The following is a 20307-nucleotide window of genomic DNA, read 5'->3' as shown; positions in this document are numbered from 1 at the left end:
ATGGATAGTATACTTAATGGATGACGAGTGACGACACAGAGGTAGGTACAGCAGTGTCCTAACGTACTGCTATATACAGTATACTGGACCTGGTGGAACTTGTCAGCAAACTGCTAAACTAGTCTAAAAAAAAGGCACCACATGTATACAATGTAGATGGATGGATAGTATACTTAATGGATGACGAGTAACGACACAGAGGTAGGTACAGCAGTGGCCTACCGGTCTGCTATATACAGTATACTGGACCTGGTGGACACTGTCAGCAAACTGCTAAACTAGTCTAAAAAAAAGGCACCACAGGTATACAATGTAGATGGATGGATAGTATACTTAATGGATGACGAGTGACGACACAGAGGTAGGTACAGCAGTGGCCTACCGTACTGCTATATACAGTATACTGGACCTGGTGGACACTGTCAGCAAACTGCTAAACTAGTCTAAAAAAAGGCACCACAGGTATACAATGTAGATGGATGGATAGTATACTTAATGGATGACGAGTGACGACACAGAGGTAGGTACAGCAGTGGCCTACCGTACTGCTATATACAGTATACTGGACCTGGTGGACACTGTCAGCAAACTGCTAAACTAGTCTAAAAAAAAGGCACCACAGGTATACAATGTAGATGGATGGATAGTATACTTAATGGATGATGAGTGACGACACAGAGGTAGGTACAGCAGTGGCCTACCGGTCTGCTATATACAGTATACTGGACCTGGTGGACACTGTCAGCAAACTGCTAAACTAGTCTAAAAAAAAGGCACCACAGGAATACAATGTAGATGGATGGATAGTATACTTAATGGATGACGAGTGACGACACAGAGGTAGGTACAGCAGTGTCCTACCGTACTGCTATATTCAGTATACTGGACCTGGTGGACACTGTCAGCAAACTGCTAAACTAGTCTAAAAAAAAGGCACCACAGGTATACAATGTAGATGGATGGATAGTATACTTAATGGATGACGAGTGACGACACAGAGGTAGGTACAGCAGTGGCCTACCGTACTGCTATATACAGTATACTGGACCTGGTGGACACTGTCAGCAAACTGCTAAACTAGTCTAAAAAAAAGGCACCACAGGTATACAATGTAGATGGATGGATAGTATACTTAATGGATGACGAGTGACGACACAGAGGTAGGTAAAGCAGTGGCCTACCGGTCTGCTATATATAGTATACTGGACCTGGTGGACACTGTCAGCAAACTGCTAAACTAGTCTAAAAAAAAGGCACCACAGGTATACAATGTAGATGGATGGATAGTATACGTAATGGATGACGAGTGACGACACAGACGTAGGTACTGCAGTGTCCTACCGTACTGCTATATACAGTATACTGGTGGACACTGTCAGCAAACTGCTAAACTAGTCTAAAATGCACCACAGGTATAGAATGTAGATGGATAGTATACTTAATGGATGACGAGTGATGACACAGAGGTAGGTACACAGCAGTGGCCTACCGTACTGCTATATATAGTATACTGGTGGACACTGTCAGCAAACTGCTAAACTAGTCTAAATGCACCACAGGTATAGAATGTAGATGGATAGTATACTTAATGGATGACGAGTGACGACACAGAGGTAGGTACACAGCAGTGTCCTACCGTACTGCTATATACAGTATACTGGACCTGGTGGACACTGTCAGCAAACTGCTAAACTAGTCTAAAAAAAGGCACCACATGTATACAATGTAGATGGATGGATAGTATACTTAATGGATGACGAGTGACGACACAGAGGTAGGTACAGCAGTGGACTACCGTACTGCTATATACAGTATACTGGACCTGGTGGACACTGTCAGCAAACTGCTAAACTAGTCTAAAAAAAAGGCACCACAGGTACACAATGTAGATGGATGGATAGTATACTTAATGGATGACGAGTGACGACACAGAGGTAGGTACAGCAGTGGCCTACCGTACTGCTATATACAGTATACTGGACCTGGTGGACACTGTCAGCAAACTGCTAAACTAGTTTAAAAAAAAGGCACCACAGGTATACAATGTAGATGGATGGATAGTATACTTAATGGATGACGAGTGACGACACAGAGGTAGGTACAGCAGTGGCCTACCGGTCTGCTATATACAGTATACTGGACCTGGTGGACACTGTCAGCAAACTGTTAAACTAGTCTAAAAAAAAGGCACCACAGGTATACAATGTAGATGGATGGATAGTATACTTAATGGATGACGAGTGACGACACAGAGGTAGGTACAGCAGTGTCCTAACGTACTGCTATATACAGTATACTGGACCTGGTGGAACTTGTCAGCAAACTGCTAAACTAGTCTAAAAAAAAGGCACCACATGTATACAATGTAGATGGATGGATAGTATACTTAATGGATGACGAGTGACGACACAGAGGTAGGTACAGCAGTGGCCTACCGTACTGCTATATACAGTATACTGGACCTGGTGGACACTGTCAGCAAACTGCTAAACTAGTCTAAAAAAAGGCACCACAGGTATACAATGTAGATGGATGGATAGTATACTTAATGGATGACGAGTGACGACACAGAGGTAGGTACAGCAGTGGCCTACCGTACTGCTATATACAGTATACTGGACCTGGTGGACACTGTCAGCAAACTGCTAAACTAGTCTAAAAAAAAGGCACCACAGGTATACAATGTAGATGGATGGATAGTATACTTAATGGATGACGAGTGACGACACAGAGGTAGGTACAGCAGTGTCCTAACGTACTGCTATATACAGTATACTGGACCTGGTGGAACTTGTCAGCAAACTGCTAAACTAGTCTAAAAAAAAGGCACCACATGTATACAATGTAGATGGATGGATAGTATACTTAATGGATGACGAGTGACGACACAGAGGTAGGTACAGCAGTGGCCTACCGTACTGCTATATACAGTATACTGGACCTGGTGGACACTGTCAGCAAACTGCTAAACTAGTCTAAAAAAAAGGCACCACAGGAATACAATGTAGATGGATGGATAGTATACTTAATGGATGACGAGTGACGACACAGAGGTAGGTACAGCAGTGTCCTACCGTACTGCTATATACAGTATACTGGACCTGGTGGACACTGTCAGCAAACTGCTAAACTAGTCTAAAAAAAAGGCACCACAGGTATACAATGTAGATGGATGGATAGTATACTTAATGGATGACGAGTGACGACACAGAGGTAGGTACAGCAGTGGCCTACCGTACTGCTATATACAGTATACTGGACCTGGTGGACACTGTCAGCAAACTGCTAAACTAGTCTAAAAAAAAGGCACCACAGGTATACAATGTAGATGGATGGATAGTATACTTAATGGATGACGAGTGACGACACAGAGGTAGGTAAAGCAGTGGCCTACCGGTCTGCTATATATAGTATACTGGACCTGGTGGACACTGTCAGCAAACTGCTAAACTAGTCTAAAAAAAAGGCACCACAGGTATACAATGTAGATGGATGGATAGTATACGTAATGGATGACGAGTGACGACACAGACGTAGGTACTGCAGTGTCCTACCGTACTGCTATATACAGTATACTGGTGGACACTGTCAGCAAACTGCTAAACTAGTCTAAAATGCACCACAGGTATAGAATGTAGATGGATAGTATACTTAATGGATGACGAGTGATGACACAGAGGTAGGTACACAGCAGTGGCCTACCGTACTGCTATATATAGTATACTGGTGGACACTGTCAGCAAACTGCTAAACTAGTCTAAAATGCACCACAGGTATAGAATGTAGATGGATAGTATACTTAATGGATGACGAGTGACGACACAGAGGTAGGTACACAGCAGTGTCCTACCGTACTGCTATATACAGTATACTGGACCTGGTGGACACTGTCAGCAAACTGCTAAACTAGTCTAAAAAAAGGCACCACAGGTATACAATGTAGATGGATGGATAGTATACTTAATGGATGACGAGTGACGACACAGAGGTAGGTACAGCAGTGGCCTACCGTACTGCTATATACAGTATACTGGACCTGGTGGACACTGTCAGCAAACTGCTAAACTAGTTTAAAAAAAAGGCACCACAGGTATACAATGTAGATGGATGGATAGTATACTTAATGGATGACGAGTGACGACACAGAGGTAGGTACAGCAGTGGCCTACCGGTCTGCTATATACAGTATACTGGACCTGGTGGACACTGTCAGCAAACTGCTAAACTAGTCTAAAAAAAAGGCACCACAGGTACACAATGTAGATGGATGGATAGTATACTTAATGGATGACGAGTGACGACACAGAGGTAGGTACAGCAGTGGCCTACCGTACTGCTATATACAGTATACTGGACCTGGTGGACACTGTCAGCAAACTGCTAAACTAGTTTAAAAAAAAGGCACCACAGGTATACAATGTAGATGGATGGATAGTATACTTAATGGATGACGAGTGACGACACAGAGGTAGGTACAGCAGTGGCCTACCGGTCTGCTATATACAGTATACTGGACCTGGTGGACACTGTCAGCAAACTGTTAAACTAGTCTAAAAAAAAGGCACCACAGGTATACAATGTAGATGGATGGATAGTATACTTAATGGATGACGAGTGACGACACAGAGGTAGGTACAGCAGTGTCCTAACGTACTGCTATATACAGTATACTGGACCTGGTGGAACTTGTCAGCAAACTGCTAAACTAGTCTAAAAAAAAAGGCACCACATGTATACAATGTAGATGGATGGATAGTATACTTAATGGATGACGAGTGACGACACAGAGGTAGGTACAGCAGTGGCCTACCGTACTGCTATATACAGTATACTGGACCTGGTGGACACTGTCAGCAAACTGCTAAACTAGTCTAAAAAAAAGGCACCACAGGTATACAATGTAGATGGATGGATAGTATACTTAATGGATGACGAGTGACGACACAGAGGTAGGTACAGCAGTGGCCTACCGTACTGCTATATACAGTATACTGGACCTGGTGGACACTGTCAGCAAACTGCTAAACTAGTCTAAAAAAAAGGCACCACAGGTATACAATGTAGATGGATGGATAGTATACTTAATGGATGATGAGTGACGACACAGAGGTAGGTACAGCAGTGGCCTACCGGTCTGCTATATACAGTATACTGGACCTGGTGGACACTGTCAGCAAACTGCTAAACTAGTCTAAAAAAAAGGCACCACAGGTATACAATGTAGATGGATGGATAGTATACTTAATGGATGACGAGTGACGACACAGAGGTAGGTACAGCAGTGGACTACCGTACTGCTATATACAGTATACTGGACCTGGTGGACACTGTCAGCAAACTGCTAAACTAGTCTAAAAAAAAGGCACCACAGGTACACAATGTAGATGGATGGATAGTATACTTAATGGATGACGAGTGACGACACAGAGGTAGGTACACAGCAGTGTCCTACCGTACTGCTATATACAGTATACTGGACCTGGTGGACACTGTCAGCAAACTGCTAAACTAGTCTAAAAAAAGGCACCACAGGTATACAATGTAGATGGATGGATAGTATACTTAATGGATGACGAGTGACGACACAGAGGTAGGTACAGCAGTGGACTACCGTACTGCTATATACAGTATACTGGACCTGGTGGACACTGTCAGCAAACTGCTAAACTAGTCTAAAAAAAAGGCACCACAGGTACACAATGTAGATGGATGGATAGTATACTTAATGGATGACGAGTGACGACACAGAGGTAGGTACAGCAGTGGCCTACCGGTCTGCTATATACAGTATACTGGACCTGGTGGACACTGTCAGCAAACTGTTAAACTAGTCTAAAAAAAAGGCACCACAGGTATACAATGTAGATGGATGGATAGTATACTTAATGGATGACGAGTGACGACACAGAGGTAGGTACAGCAGTGTCCTAACGTACTGCTATATACAGTATACTGGACCTGGTGGAACTTGTCAGCAAACTGCTAAACTAGTCTAAAAAAAAGGCACCACATGTATACAATGTAGATGGATGGATAGTATACTTAATGGATGACGAGTGACGACACAGAGGTAGGTACAGCAGTGGCCTACCGTACTGCTATATACAGTATACTGGACCTGGTGGACACTGTCAGCAAACTGCTAAACTAGTCTAAAAAAAGGCACCACAGGTATACAATGTAGATGGATGGATAGTATACTTAATGGATGACGAGTGACGACACAGAGGTAGGTACAGCAGTGGCCTACCGTACTGCTATATACAGTATACTGGACCTGGTGGACACTGTCAGCAAACTGCTAAACTAGTCTAAAAAAAGGCACCACAGGTATACAATGTAGATGGATGGATAGTATACTTAATGGATGATGAGTGACGACACAGAGGTAGGTACAGCAGTGGCCTACCGGTCTGCTATATACAGTATACTGGACCTGGTGGACACTGTCAGCAAACTGCTAAACTAGTCTAAAAAAAAGGCACCACAGGTATACAATGTAGATGGATGGATAGTATACTTAATGGATGACGAGTGACGACACAGAGGTAGGTACAGCAGTGGACTACCGTACTGCTATATACAGTATACTGGACCTGGTGGACACTGTCAGCAAGCTGCTAAACTAGTCTAAAAAAAAGGCACCACAGGTACACAATGTAGATGGATGGATAGTATACTTAATGGATGACGAGTGACGACACAGAGGTAGGTACACAGCAGTGTCCTACCGTACTGCTATATACAGTATACTGGACCTGGTGGACACTGTCAGCAAACTGCTAAACTAGTCTAAAAAAAGGCACCACAGGTATACAATGTAGATGGATGGATAGTATACTTAATGGATGACGAGTGACGACACAGAGGTAGGTACAGCAGTGGACTACCGTACTGCTATATACAGTATACTGGACCTGGTGGACACTGTCAGCAAACTGCTAAACTAGTCTAAAAAAAGGCACCACAGGTATACAATGTAGATGGATGGATAGTATACTTAATGGATGACGAGTGACGACACAGAGGTAGGTACAGCAGTGGCCTACCGTACTGCTATATACAGTATACTGGACCTGGTGGACACTGTCAGCAAACTGCTAAACTAGTCTAAAAAAAAGGCACCACAGGTATACAATGTAGATGGATGGATAGTATACTTAATGGATGATGAGTGACGACACAGAGGTAGGTACAGCAGTGGCCTACCGGTCTGCTATATACAGTATACTGGACCTGGTGGACACTGTCAGCAAACGGCTAAACTAGTCTAAAAAAAAGGCACCACAGGTATACAATGTAGATGGATGGATAGTATACTTAATGGATGACGAGTGACGACACAGAGGTAGGTACAGCAGTGGACTACCGTACTGCTATATACAGTATACTGGACCTGGTGGACACTGTCAGCAAACTGCTAAACTAGTCTAAAAAAAAGGCACCACAGGTACACAATGTAGGTGGATGGATAGTATACTTAATGGATGACGAGTGACGACACAGAGGTAGGTACACAGCAGTGTCCTACCGTACTGCTATATACAGTATACTGGACCTGGTGGACACTGTCAGCAAACTGCTAAACTAGTCTAAAAAAAGGCACCACAGGTATACAATGTAGATGGATGGATAGTATACTTAATGGATGACGAGTGACGACACAGAGGTAGGTACAGCAGTGGACTACCGTACTGCTATATACAGTATACTGGACCTGGTGGACACTGTCAGCAAACTGCTAAACTAGTCTAAAAAAAAGGCACCACAGGTACACAATGTAGATGGATGGATAGTATACTTAATGGATGACGAGTGACGACACAGAGGTAGGTACAGCAGTGGCCTACCGGTCTGCTATATACAGTATACTGGACCTGGTGGACACTGTCAGCAAACTGTTAAACTAGTCTAAAAAAAAGGCACCACAGGTATACAATGTAGATGGATGGATAGTATACTTAATGGATGACGAGTGACGACACAGAGGTAGGTACAGCAGTGTCCTAACGTACTGCTATGTACAGTATACTGGACCTGGTGGAACTTGTCAGCAAACTGCTAAACTAGTCTAAAAAAAAGGCACCACATGTATACAATGTAGATGGATGGATAGTATACTTAATGGATGACGAGTGACGACACAGAGGTAGGTACAGCTGTGGCCTACCGTACTGCTATATACAGTATACTGGACCTGGTGGACACTGTCAGCAAACTGCTAAACTAGTCTAAAAAAAGGCACCACAGGTATACAATGTAGATGGATGGATAGTATACTTAATGGATGACGAGTGACGACACAGAGGTAGGTACAGCAGTGGCCTACCGTACTGCTATATACAGTATACTGGACCTGGTGGACACTGTCAGCAAACTGCTAAACTAGTCTAAAAAAAGGCACCACAGGTATACAATGTAGATGGATGGATAGTATACTTAATGGATGATGAGTGACGACACAGAGGTAGGTACAGCAGTGGCCTACCGGTCTGCTATATACAGTATACTGGACCTGGTGGACACTGTCAGCAAACTGCTAAACTAGTCTAAAAAAAAGGCACCACAGGTATACAATGTAGATGGATGGATAGTATACTTAATGGATGACGAGTGACGACACAGAGGTAGGTACAGCAGTGGACTACCGTACTGCTATATACAGTATACTGGACCTGGTGGACACTGTCAGCAAACTGCTCAACTAGTCTAAAAAAAAGGCACCACAGGTACACAATGTAGATGGATGGATAGTATACTTAATGGATGACGAGTGACGACACAGAGGTAGGTACACAGCAGTGTCCTACCGTACTGCTATATACAGTATACTGGACCTGGTGGACACTGTCAGCAAACTGCTAAACTAGTCTAAAAAAAGGCACCACAGGTATACAATGTAGATGGATGGATAGTATACTTAATGGATGACGAGTGACGACACAGAGGTAGGTACAGCAGTGGACTACCGTACTGCTATATACAGTATACTGGACCTGGTGGACACTGTCAGCAAACTGCTAAACTAGTCTAAAAAAAAGGCACCACAGGTACACAATGTAGATGGATGGATAGTATACTTAATGGATGACGAGTGACGACACAGAGGTAGGTACAGCAGTGGCCTACCGTACTGCTATATACAGTATACTGGACCTGGTGGACACTGTCAGCAAACTGCTAAACTAGTCTAAAAAAAAGGCACCACAGGTATACAATGTAGATGGATGGATAGTATACTTAATGGATGACGAGTGACGACACAGAGGTAGGTACAGCAGTGGCCTACCGGTCTGCTATATACAGTATACTGGACCTGGTGGACACTGTCAGCAAACTGTTAAACTAGTCTAAAAAAAAGGCACCACAGGTATACAATGTAGATGGATGGATAGTATACTTAATGGATGACGAGTGACGACACAGAGGTAGGTACAGCAGTGTCCTAACGTACTGCTATATACAGTATACTGGACCTGGTGGAACTTGTCAGCAAACTGCTAAACTAGTCTAAAAAAAAGGCACCACATGTATACAATGTAGATGGATGGATAGTATACTTAATGGATGACGAGTGACGACACAGAGGTAGGTACAGCAGTGGCCTACCGTACTGCTATATACAGTATACTGGACCTGGTGGACACTGTCAGCAAACTGCTAAACTAGTCTAAAAAAAGGCACCACAGGTATACAATGTAGATGGATGGATAGTATACTTAATGGATGACGAGTGACGACACAGAGGTAGGTACAGCAGTGGCCTACCGTACTGCTATATACAGTATACTGGACCTGGTGGACACTGTCAGCAAACTGCTAAACTAGTCTAAAAAAAAGGCACCACAGGTATACAATGTAGATGGATGGATAGTATACTTAATGGATGACGAGTGACGACACAGAGGTAGGTACAGCAGTGGCCTACCGTACTGCTATATACAGTATACTGGACCTGGTGGACACTGTCAGCAAACTGCTAAACTAGTCTAAAAAAAAGGCACCACAGGTATACAATGTAGATGGATGGATAGTATACTTAATGGATGATGAGTGACGACACAGAGGTAGGTACAGCAGTGGCCTACCGGTCTGCTATATACAGTATACTGGACCTGGTGGACACTGTCAGCAAACGGCTAAACTAGTCTAAAAAAAAGGCACCACAGGTATACAATGTAGATGGATGGATAGTATACTTAATGGATGACGAGTGACGACACAGAGGTAGGTACAGCAGTGGACTACCGTACTGCTATATACAGTATACTGGACCTGGTGGACACTGTCAGCAAACTGCTAAACTAGTCTAAAAAAAAGGCACCACAGGTACACAATGTAGGTGGATGGATAGTATACTTAATGGATGACGAGTGACGACACAGAGGTAGGTACACAGCAGTGTCCTACCGTACTGCTATATACAGTATACTGGACCTGGTGGACACTGTCAGCAAACTGCTAAACTAGTCTAAAAAAAGGCACCACAGGTATACAATGTAGATGGATGGATAGTATACTTAATGGATGACGAGTGACGACACAGAGGTAGGTACAGCAGTGGACTACCGTACTGCTATATACAGTATACTGGACCTGGTGGACACTGTCAGCAAACTGCTAAACTAGTCTAAAAAAAAGGCACCACAGGTACACAATGTAGATGGATGGATAGTATACTTAATGGATGACGAGTGACGACACAGAGGTAGGTACAGCAGTGGCCTACCGGTCTGCTATATACAGTATACTGGACCTGGTGGACACTGTCAGCAAACTGTTAAACTAGTCTAAAAAAAAGGCACCACAGGTATACAATGTAGATGGATGGATAGTATACTTAATGGATGACGAGTGACGACACAGAGGTAGGTACAGCAGTGTCCTAACGTACTGCTATGTACAGTATACTGGACCTGGTGGAACTTGTCAGCAAACTGCTAAACTAGTCTAAAAAAAAGGCACCACATGTATACAATGTAGATGGATGGATAGTATACTTAATGGATGACGAGTGACGACACAGAGGTAGGTACAGCTGTGGCCTACCGTACTGCTATATACAGTATACTGGACCTGGTGGACACTGTCAGCAAACTGCTAAACTAGTCTAAAAAAAGGCACCACAGGTATACAATGTAGATGGATGGATAGTATACTTAATGGATGACGAGTGACGACACAGAGGTAGGTACAGCAGTGGCCTACCGTACTGCTATATACAGTATACTGGACCTGGTGGACACTGTCAGCAAACTGCTAAACTAGTCTAAAAAAAGGCACCACAGGTATACAATGTAGATGGATGGATAGTATACTTAATGGATGATGAGTGACGACACAGAGGTAGGTACAGCAGTGGCCTACCGGTCTGCTATATACAGTATACTGGACCTGGTGGACACTGTCAGCAAACTGCTAAACTAGTCTAAAAAAAAGGCACCACAGGTATACAATGTAGATGGATGGATAGTATACTTAATGGATGACGAGTGACGACACAGAGGTAGGTACAGCAGTGGACTACCGTACTGCTATATACAGTATACTGGACCTGGTGGACACTGTCAGCAAACTGCTCAACTAGTCTAAAAAAAAGGCACCACAGGTACACAATGTAGATGGATGGATAGTATACTTAATGGATGACGAGTGACGACACAGAGGTAGGTACACAGCAGTGTCCTACCGTACTGCTATATACAGTATACTGGACCTGGTGGACACTGTCAGCAAACTGCTAAACTAGTCTAAAAAAAGGCACCACAGGTATACAATGTAGATGGATGGATAGTATACTTAATGGATGACGAGTGACGACACAGAGGTAGGTACAGCAGTGGACTACCGTACTGCTATATACAGTATACTGGACCTGGTGGACACTGTCAGCAAACTGCTAAACTAGTCTAAAAAAAAGGCACCACAGGTACACAATGTAGATGGATGGATAGTATACTTAATGGATGACGAGTGACGACACAGAGGTAGGTACAGCAGTGGCCTACCGTACTGCTATATACAGTATACTGGACCTGGTGGACACTGTCAGCAAACTGCTAAACTAGTCTAAAAAAAAGGCACCACAGGTATACAATGTAGATGGATGGATAGTATACTTAATGGATGACGAGTGACGACACAGAGGTAGGTACAGCAGTGGCCTACCGGTCTGCTATATACAGTATACTGGACCTGGTGGACACTGTCAGCAAACTGTTAAACTAGTCTAAAAAAAAGGCACCACAGGTATACAATGTAGATGGATGGATAGTATACTTAATGGATGACGAGTGACGACACAGAGGTAGGTACAGCAGTGTCCTAACGTACTGCTATATACAGTATACTGGACCTGGTGGAACTTGTCAGCAAACTGCTAAACTAGTCTAAAAAAAAGGCACCACATGTATACAATGTAGATGGATGGATAGTATACTTAATGGATGACGAGTGACGACACAGAGGTAGGTACAGCAGTGGCCTACCGTACTGCTATATACAGTATACTGGACCTGGTGGACACTGTCAGCAAACTGCTAAACTAGTCTAAAAAAAGGCACCACAGGTATACAATGTAGATGGATGGATAGTATACTTAATGGATGACGAGTGACGACACAGAGGTAGGTACAGCAGTGGCCTACCGTACTGCTATATACAGTATACTGGACCTGGTGGACACTGTCAGCAAACTGCTAAACTAGTCTAAAAAAAAGGCACCACAGGTATACAATGTAGATGGATGGATAGTATACTTAATGGATGACGAGTGACGACACAGAGGTAGGTACAGCAGTGTCCTACCGTACTGCTATATACAGTATACTGGACCTGGTGGACACTGTCAGCAAACTGCTAAACTAGTCTAAAAAAAAGGCACCACAGGTATACAATGTAGATGGATGGATAGTATACTTAATGGATGACGAGTGACGACACAGAGGTAGGTACAGCAGTGTCCTAACGTACTGCTATATACAGTATACTGGACCTGGTGGAACTTGTCAGCAAACTGCTAAACTAGTCTAAAAAAAAGGCACCACATGTATACAATGTAGATGGATGGATAGTATACTTAATGGATGACGAGTGACGACACAGAGGTAGGTACAGCAGTGGCCTACCGTACTGCTATATACAGTATACTGGACCTGGTGGACACTGTCAGCAAACTGCTAAACTAGTCTAAAAAAAGGCACCACAGGTATACAATGTAGATGGATGGATAGTATACTTAATGGATGACGAGTGACGACACAGAGGTAGGTACAGCAGTGGCCTACCGTACTGCTATATACAGTATACTGGACCTGGTGGACACTGTCAGCAAACTGCTAAACTAGTCTAAAAAAAAGGCACCACAGGTATACAATGTAGATGGATGGATAGTATACTTAATGGATGACGAGTGACGACACAGAGGTAGGTACAGCAGTGTCCTACCGTACTGCTATATACAGTATACTGGACCTGGTGGACACTGTCAGCAAACTGCTAAACTAGTCTAAAAAAAAGGCACCACAGGTATACAATGTAGATGGATGGATAGTATACTTAATGGATGACGAGTGACGACACAGAGGTAGGTACAGCAGTGGCCTACCGTACTGCTATATACAGTATACTGGACCTGGTGGACACTGTCAGCAAACTGCTAAACTAGTCTAAAAAAAAGGCACCACAGGTATACAATGTAGATGGATGGATAGTATACGTAATGGATGACGGGTGACGACACAGACGTAGGTACTGCAGTGTCCTACCGTACTGCTATATACAGTATACTGGACCTGGTGGACACTGTCAGCAAACTGCTTAACTAGTCAAAAAAAAAGGCACCACAGGTATACAATGTAGATGGATGGATAGTATACTTAATGGATGACGAGTGACGACACAGAGGTAGGTAAAGCAGTGGCCTACCGGTCTGCTATATATAGTATACTGGACCTGGTGGACACTGTCAGCAAACTGCTAAACTAGTCTAAAAAAAAGGCACCACAGGTATACAATGTAGATGGATGGATAGTATACGTAATGGATGACGAGTGACGACACAGACGTAGGTACTGCAGTGTCCTACCGTACTGCTATATACAGTATACTGGACCTGGTGGACACTGTCAGTAAACTGCTAAACTAGTCTAAAAAAAAGGCACCACAGGTATACAATGTAGATGGATGGATAGTATACTTAATGGATGACGAGTGACGACACAGAGGTAGGTACAGAAGTGGCCTACCGTACTGCTATATACAGTATACTGGACCTGGTGGACACTGTCAGCAAACTGCTAAACTAGTCTAAAAAAAAGGCACCACAGGTATACAATGTAGATGGATAGATAGTATACTTAATGGATGACGAGTGACGACACAGAGGTAGGTACAGCAGTGGCCTACCGGTCTGCTATATACAGTATACTGGACCTGGTGGACACTGTCAGCAAACTGCTAAACTAGTCTAAAAAAAAGGCACCACAGGTACACAATGTAGATGGATGGATAGTATACTTAATGGATGACGAGTGACGACACAGAGGTAGGTACAGCAGTGGCCTACCGTACTGCTATATACAGTATACTGGACCTGGTGGACACTGTCAGCAAACTGCTAAACTAGTCTAAAAAAAAGGCACCACAGGTATACAATGTAGATGGATGGATAGTATACTTAATGGATGACGAGTGACGACACAGAGGTAGGTACAGCAGTGTCCTACCGTACTGCTATATACAGTATACTGGACCTGGTGGACACTGTCAGCAAACTGCTAAACTAGTCTAAAAAAAAGGCACCACAGGTACACAATGTAGATGGATGGATAGTATACTTAATGGATGACGAGTGACGACACAGAGGTAGGTACAGCAGTGGCCTACCGTACTGCTATATACAGTATACTGGACCTGGTGGACACTGTCAGCAAACTGCTAAACTAGTCTAAAAAAAAGGCACCACAGGTATACAATGTAGATGGATGGATAGTATACTTAATGGATGACGAGTGACGACACAGAGGTAGGTACAGCAGTGGCCTACCGGTCTGCTATATACAGTATACTGGACCTGGTGGACACTGTCAGCAAACTGTTAAACTAGTCTAAAAAAAAGGCACCACAGGTATACAATGTAGATGGATGGATAGTATACTTAATGGATGACGAGTGACGACACAGAGGTAGGTACAGCAGTGTCCTAACGTACTGCTATATACAGTATACTGGACCTGGTGGAACTTGTCAGCAAACTGCTAAACTAGTCTAAAAAAAAGGCACCACATGTATACAATGTAGATGGATGGATAGTATACTTAATGGATGACGAGTGACGACACAGAGGTAGGTACAGCAGTGGCCTACCGTACTGCTATATACAGTATACTGGACCTGGTGGACACTGTCAGCAAACTGCTAAACTAGTCTAAAAAAAGGCACCACAGGTATACAATGTAGATGGATGGATAGTATACTTAATGGATGACGAGTGACGACACAGAGGTAGGTACAGCAGTGGCCTACCGTACTGCTATATACAGTATACTGGACCTGGTGGACACTGTCAGCAAACTGCTAAACTAGTCTAAAAAAAAGGCACCACAGGTATACAATGTAGATGGATGGATAGTATACTTAATGGATGACGAGTGACGACACAGAGGTAGGTACAGCAGTGTCCTACCGTACTGCTATATACAGTATACTGGACCTGGTGGACACTGTCAGCAAACTGCTAAACTAGTCTAAAAAAAAGGCACCACAGGTATACAATGTAGATGGATGGATAGTATACTTAATGGATGACGAGTGACGACACAGAGGTAGGTACAGCAGTGTCCTAACGTACTGCTATATACAGTATACTGGACCTGGTGGAACTTGTCAGCAAACTGCTAAACTAGTCTAAAAAAAAGGCACCACATGTATACAATGTAGATGGATGGATAGTATACTTAATGGATGACGAGTGACGACACAGAGGTAGGTACAGCAGTGGCCTACCGTACTGCTATATACAGTATACTGGACCTGGTGGACACTGTCAGCAAACTGCTAAACTAGTCTAAAAAAAGGCACCACAGGTATACAATGTAGATGGATGGATAGTATACTTAATGGATGACGAGTGACGACACAGAGGTAGGTACAGCAGTGGCCTACCGTACTGCTATATACAGTATACTGGACCTGGTGGACACTGTCAGCAAACTGCTAAACTAGTCTAAAAAAAAGGCACCACAGGTATACAATGTAGATGGATGGATAGTATACTTAATGGATGACGAGTGACGACACAGAGGTAGGTACAGCAGTGTCCTACCGTACTGCTATATACAGTATACTGGACCTGGTGGACACTGTCAGCAAACTGCTAAACTAGTCTAAAAAAAAGGCACCACAGGTATACAATGTAGATGGATGGATAGTATACTTAATGGATGACGAGTGACGACACAGAGGTAGGTACAGCAGTGGCCTACCGTACTGCTATATACAGTATACTGGACCTGGTGGACACTGTCAGCAAACTGCTAAACTAGTCTAAAAAAAAGGCACCACAGGTATACAATGTAGATGGATGGATAGTATACGTAATGGATGACGGGTGACGACACAGACGTAGGTACTGCAGTGTCCTACCGTACTGCTATATACAGTATACTGGACCTGGTGGACACTGTCAGCAAACTGCTTAACTAGTCAAAAAAAAAGGCACCACAGGTATACAATGTAGATGGATGGATAGTATACTTAATGGATGACGAGTGACGACACAGAGGTAGGTAAAGCAGTGGCCTACCGGTCTGCTATATATAGTATACTGGACCTGGTGGACACTGTCAGCAAACTGCTAAACTAGTCTAAAAAAAAGGCACCACAGGTATACAATGTAGATGGATGGATAGTATACGTAATGGATGACGAGTGACGACACAGACGTAGGTACTGCAGTGTCCTACCGTACTGCTATATACAGTATACTGGACCTGGTGGACACTGTCAGTAAACTGCTAAACTAGTCTAAAAAAAAGGCACCACAGGTATACAATGTAGATGGATGGATAGTATACTTAATGGATGACGAGTGACGACACAGAGGTAGGTACAGAAGTGGCCTACCGTACTGCTATATACAGTATACTGGACCTGGTGGACACTGTCAGCAAACTGCTAAACTAGTCTAAAAAAAAGGCACCACAGGTATACAATGTAGATGGATAGATAGTATACTTAATGGATGACGAGTGACGACACAGAGGTAGGTACAGCAGTGGCCTACCGGTCTGCTATATACAGTATACTGGACCTGGTGGACACTGTCAGCAAACTGTTAAACTAGTCTAAAAAAAAGGCACCACAGGTATACAATGTAGATGGATGGATAGTATACTTAATGGATGACGAGTGACGACACAGAGGTAGGTACAGCAGTGTCCTAACGTACTGCTATGTACAGTATACTGGACCTGGTGGAACTTGTCAGCAAACTGCTAAACTAGTCTAAAAAAAAGGCACCACATGTATACAATGTAGATGGATGGATAGTATACTTAATGGATGACGAGTGACGACACAGAGGTAGGTACAGCAGTGGCCTACCGTACTGCTATATACAGTATACTGGACCTGGTGGACACTGTCAGCAAACTGCTAAACTAGTCTAAAAAAAGGCACCACAGGTATACAATGTAGATGGATGGATAGTATACTTAATGGATGACGAGTGACGACACAGAGGTAGGTACAGCAGTGGCCTACCGTACTGCTATATACAGTATACTGGACCTGGTGGACACTGTCAGCAAACTGCTAAACTAGTCTAAAAAAAGGCACCACAGGTATACAATGTAGATGGATGGATAGTATACTTAATGGATGATGAGTGACGACACAGAGGTAGGTACAGCAGTGGCCTACCGGTCTGCTATATACAGTATACTGGACCTGGTGGACACTGTCAGCAAACTGCTAAACTAGTCTAAAAAAAAGGCACCACAGGTATACAATGTAGATGGATGGATAGTATACTTAATGGATGACGAGTGACGACACAGAGGTAGGTACAGCAGTGGACTACCGTACTGCTATATACAGTATACTGGACCTGGTGGACACTGTCAGCAAACTGCTCAACTAGTCTAAAAAAAAGGCACCACAGGTACACAATGTAGATGGATGGATAGTATACTTAATGGATGACGAGTGACGACACAGAGGTAGGTACACAGCAGTGTCCTACCGTACTGCTATATACAGTATACTGGACCTGGTGGACACTGTCAGCAAACTGCTAAACTAGTCTAAAAAAAGGCACCACAGGTATACAATGTAGATGGATGGATAGTATACTTAATGGATGACGAGTGACGACACAGAGGTAGGTACAGCAGTGGACTACCGTACTGCTATATACAGTATACTGGACCTGGTGGACACTGTCAGCAAACTGCTAAACTAGTCTAAAAAAAAGGCACCACAGGTACACAATGTAGATGGATGGATAGTATACTTAATGGATGACGAGTGACGACACAGAGGTAGGTACAGCAGTGGCCTACCGTACTGCTATATACAGTATACTGGACCTGGTGGACACTGTCAGCAAACTGCTAAACTAGTCTAAAAAAAAGGCACCACAGGTATACAATGTAGATGGATGGATAGTATACTTAATGGATGACGAGTGACGACACAGAGGTAGGTACAGCAGTGGCCTACCGGTCTGCTATATACAGTATACTGGACCTGGTGGACACTGTCAGCAAACTGTTAAACTAGTCTAAAAAAAAGGCACCACAGGTATACAATGTAGATGGATGGATAGTATACTTAATGGATGACGAGTGACGACACAGAGGTAGGTACAGCAGTGTCCTAACGTACTGCTATATACAGTATACTGGACCTGGTGGAACTTGTCAGCAAACTGCTAAACTAGTCTAAAAAAAAGGCACCACATGTATACAATGTAGATGGATGGATAGTATACTTAATGGATGACGAGTGACGACACAGAGGTAGGTACAGCAGTGGCCTACCGTACTGCTATATACAGTATACTGGACCTGGTGGACACTGTCAGCAAACTGCTAAACTAGTCTAAAAAAAGGCACCACAGGTATACAATGTAGATGGATGGATAGTATACTTAATGGATGACGAGTGACGACACAGAGGTAGGTACTGCAGTGGCCTACCGTACTGCTATATACAGTATACTGGACCTGGTGGACACTGTCAGCAAACTGCTAAACTAGTCTAAAAAAAAGGCACCACAGGTATACAATGTAGATGGATGGATAGTATACTTAATGGATGACGAGTGACGACACAGAGGTAGGTACAGCAGTGTCCTACCGTACTGCTATATACAGTATACTGGACCTGGTGGACACTGTCAGCAAACTGCTAAACTAGTCTAAAAAAAAGGCACCACAGGTATACAATGTAGATGGATGGATAGTATACTTAATGGATGACGAGTGACGACACAGAGGTAGGTACAGCAGTGTCCTAACGTACTGCTATATACAGTATACTGGACCTGGTGGAACTTGTCAGCAAACTGCTAAACTAGTCTAAAAAAAAGGCACCACATGTATACAATGTAGATGGATGGATAGTATACTTAATGGATGACGAGTGACGACACAGAGGTAGGTACAGCAGTGGCCTACCGTACTGCTATATACAGTATACTGGACCTGGTGGACACTGTCAGCAAACTGCTAAACTAGTCTAAAAAAAGGCACCACAGGTATACAATGTAGATGGATGGATAGTATACTTAATGGATGACGAGTGACGACACAGAGGTAGGTACAGCAGTGGCCTACCGTACTGCTATATACAGTATACTGGACCTGGTGGACACTGTCAGCAAACTGCTAAACTAGTCTAAAAAAAAGGCACCACAGGTATACAATGTAGATGGATGGATAGTATACTTAATGGATGACGAGTGACGACACAGAGGTAGGTACAGCAGTGTCCTACCGTACTGCTATATACAGTATACTGGACCTGGTGGACACTGTCAGCAAACTGCTAAACTAGTCTAAAAAAAAGGCACCACAGGTATACAATGTAGATGGATGGATAGTATACTTAATGGATGACGAGTGACGACACAGAGGTAGGTACAGCAGTGGCCTACCGTACTGCTATATACAGTATACTGGACCTGGTGGACACTGTCAGCAAACTGCTAAACTAGTCTAAAAAAAAGGCACCACAGGTATACAATGTAGATGGATGGATAGTATACGTAATGGATGACGGGTGACGACACAGACGTAGGTA

Source organism: Pseudophryne corroboree, chromosome 2 (assembly GCF_028390025.1).
Source record: "Pseudophryne corroboree isolate aPseCor3 chromosome 2, aPseCor3.hap2, whole genome shotgun sequence".
Taxonomy (NCBI): Eukaryota; Metazoa; Chordata; class Amphibia; order Anura; family Myobatrachidae; genus Pseudophryne; species Pseudophryne corroboree.
Note: the sequence above shows the minus strand (reverse complement) of the source record.